Genomic DNA, 6486 nt, shown 5'->3' on the forward strand with positions numbered 1-6486 from the left:
TCTGTCATCTCTAACTGTGGTCTTACGTGGTCTGCCAGAGGGTCTGCGATTCCTTACATCATTAGTTTGTGCGTGTTTTCTGACCAAACGGCTTATTGTTGAGTAGTGATGTCCGGTTCTTCTGCCAATCTCCTTGAACGAAAGACCTGCTCCATGAAGGCCAATAATCTGCCACTTGACTGCTTCTGACAATCGTCTACCCGGCATTGTGGGTTACAATAAACTGGGCTGTCAGAGAACATTTTTTATAGGCGATGTTGAGCTTAAGAAGATACTGCAATCTGCAAATGTCATGCACCATGCAATTCACGTGCTGATTGCTATGTTTTGGTGATCATCTTCCCTCCGAAAACATTACACATTTAACATCAGATCCCCAAGGAATACCTACCATTAAAACCAGAGTCGGGCGTTTTAAATGTTGTGATGTATCAAACGTATTAATGTGGGGGTGCAACACTTTTTTTACTGTGTATATATTTCCTTCTCAGATGTTATAACCTCTGTGGGACGTATTTGTATTTAGACACAGAGGTGATGAAAGCCAACACGTTAACACTTAAATGTGCACAATACCTCTGAGTTATCATCACTGTAATAATAAACAAAATGCCCCTTTCCATGTTCATAACAAAGATCTGCTAAAAGCAGAGTCGATTTCTCGATTCCTACTTTATCGTGATGTTTATAAATGAAATAGTGATCAAACTTTTCCCAGAATCACATTTTCTATAAATGACAGGAACGTATTAATCTTGGATATGCAGAAAAAAACAATGTTCAAAATATAACGAAAACTGTGTGTGAGGAAGATAATGAGTGTATAATACTATCAGGCAGGAAGTAGCAAAGTGATAAAGAGGACGACGTATATACGGAAGGAAAATTAGGTCATGAATATTACAGAACCAGCATAATTGCACGGTAATATTTGTCTGAATCCTCATGTCAACAGCTAGAATGATGTAGTAGTTACACATCATGTTTAGATATGTCATGTGATGACTATACTGTCCATATCTGATCCAAACTGGAGCGAGTGGAGAGTATCTACGCTGCTTTCGACACTATGTGAGTCAAATAAAGTAAGACATACAAATGTTGGGAACAGTATTTGTTGTGATGCTTAATCCTCTGCAAATCAATCTGCCAATCCTACATTCATGTATGTATCCTAAATGACAACATATTAAATACTACCACTTTTTTGTGACAGAAGGAAAACAAGATTTTTAGTGAAACATTCAAATGTTAAGTTTTGTATGACTATATATATATTACATTGCCTGATCAGCTTAACATGAATTGCCCACTCAGATACAGTATGCTGACTCAAAGCGACCAGTCCTTGTTTTAGCAATAAATAATATGATGGCAGTGTTCAGTGTGAAATATGTAAATAGTGGCAATAGAAAAAGTCAGTGATAATAATGTATTCACCAAGCAGGGACAGCTGTCAAGCTTCCGAGAAAGACCTATGGCCAGAAATCCAGAGTGATCTTCACATGAAAGCTGGCCTTGATGTATTCTTAGGTAAAAAAAAAAATGTATGACGAAATGTGTGAGAGATGATCTACCCACGCCCTCTTCCTCTAATAAAGCCCAACACCTTTCAGAACTTTCAACACAGTGTCCGAAATTTACGCATCACAAGAGGAATTAAATGTAGTAACATCTTCGCCACTGCTTACATAAAATAACACTACATTCCTGACAACTAGTTTATGTCCAAATACAATGCAATGGACTCCTACCGAATCTCAAGAGGAGCAATGTCATACAGTTACAATAATTGTTGTACTCTATGTTTCAAGAAAGGTTTGCTACGGCCTTGTTTGTTGATGTGGAACAGTAATGGCTTCTGAGTTGGGTATTTGTGTAAAACTGTGGCATGGTATCTCAGTGCGGTATGTGTTTTATGGAGCTTGTAACCCAGTACAAATACACGTCACTGAGGAGCGCATAGCCACATACCTATATATGCCTTGCACTAAAACGAACAATATGACTAAACAATTATATTCGTAAGTGTTTATTGATGGCATGATTTGGTTTGTAAAATAGATCTAAGTAACTACATTTGCACCTGGATATAATTTGACCCAACAACATAGGTTGCAAGTGGAAATAGAAAACGTACATTAGCGTTTGTCAATGTTCAAGCCTCAATGATAAGAATGGGCTCCAAACTTCAGCATCAGACAGCAACACATTAACCACTCACGGTAAGCTATAAATACACACTTACAGAAATAAATACACTTGTTATGCACAGAATAAGGTCCACACACCCTCTGCTGTCGCCAACATGTCTTGCTTCGAAAAGGGACACCACACAGTCACTTGCAGAGGAGAACTCATGTCAGTAATACAGATTAATAGATATGTACGATCACAGATCTATCGATAGTCATAGCTTGTAGCAAAGTACTCTTGGCATTTGACAACTCACTATCTATTTATTTGTTGTTTTATTAGTGACGCTACCTTCCATAAGCAATATGTGAATAAAACTCGCTAACTCATGCTTAACAATCTCATTAATTTACATATGTACAAAAGAAGACCCGGTGGACTGAACGCTGTATTATCGACATTATCAAAAGATCGAATCTCGTCCCTGACTGGGAGCGTCGTCTTGTGCACTGGAGTGGTATGACAGTGCTTTAGGATCAGTGTCTCGGAGCCTGTGTGATTAAGTCTATATCATTCACATATACCTAACGATAAACCTTTCGAAAATAGGCCACAATAGTTTACGCTTTCCTAGCGATAATTTTAGGGCTAAGATTGTTTCGAAAATGTAGGCCCTGGCATAGAAATTAGGTATTTAGGATCGTTGCTTTGCACTGTTTTAATCATTCCTTTTGATCGCGGTTGGAAGAGGAAATCAGAGGCGCAACGAAACAATCAGAATGCATTCCACAGGGTTCCATTCCAGTCTATCAGTCGTCAACTTGGCAACTATTACACAGCAGTCAACCGAATGGGGAGAAACCATGGCCGGAACAAAAGCTGCGATGGAAGCCTTCAGAGGTTTAGTACTACATGGAGTTTAGGATGACAAACATGCGATCTGAGAACCTTGCTGAAAGTCAGTTGGTCAGACGAAAGCAGGATCCTGCTCCATGTCATGGATTGACGAAGGAGGGTTTGGAGGTAAAGTAATCTGAACTATTGACCCAGGAACATCAACTGTCCCTTTGGGGGGAGGCTCGGGAAGAATTTGGTGGTGTATCTTACACGGGTGATGAGTGTTTGGGAATTACAAGCTCTGACGTTCATACAGTTTGGTCCTGGTTTGAAGGTTCATTCTCAGATTAACACACAAAGATAAATTTTATTCATGAACGTATGTATGCTCAACTTGCTCAAAAGGAACATCGGTTGTAGATTGTTTGAAATGAATGTATTCAAATAATATCATCATTAGGTGAGAAATGTCTGTTAAGAACTACATCAGTGAGGAAGTCACAATAACAGCGCGTCTTACATTTACATCAAGTACAGTACCTCAAAATGGCCAGCACAGGAGATTTTCGAAGCTGTCAATGAATCTGTGGCTGTAGACTGTATATAACAGTCTAGACCCGGATCGAATCGATACTACAATAGCCTGGTCGATGTGCATTAATACATTTTGTTACATCGGATGAGCCAAAGCAAGGGTATTGGTAAATGATAATGCAGTCAAACGTTCTGACGTTTCTCAATGTATGTTAAAAGGCTGAGTTCAAGATAAATAGGTCTAAATGATTCGAAAGAAAAGCTTTTGTATGTATTCGTGCAAGGGAAATCCCTGGGATTTCCCTATGAATGTGGAAGTAGTCCGTCAGTGTTTACATCATTTCAAGAATACAGTCACGTGCAAAAACGTATGAACGTCAAATTGTGTCGCTCATACACTATTGACAGTGAGGTTCCGGCCTCTCTACCTATGGAAAAGCTGTATAGTGTTCACTTCAAATTAGAATAGTATATCTGAGCTGTCCACTCACCCACCACAACCCCTCAGTTCTTGGATGCCCATCGTTCTGGGCAGTGGCAATCTATATCTCCAAAACAACGGCATGAGTCCCTTGGTAATGTGTATTTAGTCAAATCACTGAGGTCGATAACCATGAATGTGATATTCTCCCCGAGAGAAGATGTTGCAATATCCTGTGTAATACCTACATATATGTTGTCAAGTGATAACTTTTAACATTCCCGTGATGGCAGCGAGCGTACAATCTACTTTAGCTGTGTTACCACTTGTCAGATCAATTTTGGAAGAAGTTTAGGGAATAGTAAAGCAAAAGAAAAAATGGTAATATTCTTTCACAAGTCCGTATGTGTGGCTGCATGCGTACGTGCTGTCGCATGTGTGAGCGCGAAATGATCCCATGGTTTAACTATTTACTGTCAAGTGTGACATATCTTTTCATTTTACCAGACACTTCTTATGGACATTTTAAAGAAAATAGGCAGAACATAAGGCATCATTTATGAGTACATTTTGCAAATCCAAGTGTATTCATTTAAAGTTTACACACTTTCAACCTGCCCTCATTTTGACGAAGGAGAGAGTATGGGAGCTGTAGATAACTACTCATTAAGTGTCACTTGTTCTGTATTATTCATTTCTCTCTTTTTATAAGGGTGCATAGAGACACCAAGTGTGACAATTGGAGATGCTATCAGGGCTGTCAATTGGAACACTTTAGTTGTGCATGCTCTTTCTTGACTATTCGCTGACTATTGACTGTGTCTTGGTGACGCCACCCTTTCATGAAACAAATGATCGCACAGGCGTCATAAAGGTACACGAAAATCATGCAGCTTCACCTTAAAGGAAACTTTAAAACCAGATCACATGATAGCTCGGTAGTGATGTTATTAACTGATTTTGTGCTTCATTTTCTTTGATATATATTAAGAAAATCCGTGATGTTATTACATTGACAAGCGACATTAGCTTCAGTTTACATTGTCCGAATGTAAATAGTAACAGTCGGAACATTAACTGAGAATATCATTTTCAACTGTGCGTCAGATAAAGTATGTTCTTGACTGCCAACAATCATATTGACACCTGTATTTTCACAATTATTTTTACACGCAATCGGATAATATCCAGTTACCTAACTAAAAACGTCTTTTTTATAATGTTTCATGTTCGAAAAAAACTATTTCTCCATTGTGTTCAGGTAATTTTGTGACTACTATAGTATAGTAGGGGTAAGAAGTGGGGGTTTAATACATCACAGCAATGGCTTAATGTGTCACCCATGCTTGTCACAAGCTGTGTTAAATGCCTGTGTCAAATCCGACAGATGGAATGACATATCTCAAAACCCGCTTGGGTGGAAATTATTGTGAAAAACGGGTGCGAAATTGATGATTTACAGACTACAATGTAATTAAATTCATTATATAAATATTTGTAAGTAACTTCAATCACTGATCCTTCAATTGAGGCATCACTCTCATTCGCATTATTACCTTGGGCAAACACTAGCCAAAACATCCATAAATTCATGAATACATCACGATAGTTCAACGACATATGGCATATTTATTGTTATACAAATGCTGGGTAGATATGTGTGAAAGAGAATAACTACAGATTTATATAGCGCTGGTATCCAGTTCAAAGAACTGCTTAAAAGCGCTTCATTTGAGCGCTGGGGCTAACGTAGACCTGGGGCGAGAGGTATCATTATGTACATACCAATTGTTACCTAGCTGTTGGTAGGGTGTACACAGATGTAAACTACGTACACAACTTTGCTATACCCATCTAAGGTCTGCTGGACATGTTGACTATGTGATGGGCCACATATATATCGCCGATAAGTGGGTGAGTGAGTTGGGTTAACGCCGCTTTTAACAGTATTCCAGTTATATCGCGGCGTGTCAGCTCAATGTGGGAGGAAAGCCCGCAGTGATGACAGGTCTCAGACGTATACCACTTCGGTGAAACCCACGAGCACGGGTATGGGGCTAGCAAACCTAGAAACATAATCTGGTTTCTGGCGTGCCCAAGGGACGCAACTCTGCACAGCGAGTCGAGGCGAGGCGCCTTAGACGACTGGGCCACCCGTGCCCCCATATCGCCGATGAGGGCTATTTGAGCGTTATGACCACGATATGTGGAAACTACATATAACCAGCTGCATAGGCAGTTGTACACACATGTACTCTAATCTTAGAGACACATGTTTATCCATCTGAAGATTACCAATCTACCAAGAGTCCAGCTAGCTTCAAACGCATTTAATGTGAAACTGAATCGAGGCAATGTATTTTCCTTGACTATTTCGCCTTTCAAACGAGAATATCCATAAAAGTTACAGTTAAATTCCAATTTAATTGAATGTATTACCTCTCAGTCGTTATACAGTAAAATGAAGCTATGTATGTCCTGCTTCCTATTAAGAAGGAAACATAAACCTTTTTGAATGGGATGATCATGACATGTGCAGCCCATGTGTCGGTGGTGAA

This window comes from Haliotis rufescens, unplaced genomic scaffold (assembly GCF_023055435.1).
Source record: "Haliotis rufescens isolate VD_foot unplaced genomic scaffold, xgHalRufe1.0.p SCAF_115, whole genome shotgun sequence".
Lineage (NCBI taxonomy): Eukaryota > Metazoa > Mollusca > Gastropoda > Lepetellida > Haliotidae > Haliotis > Haliotis rufescens.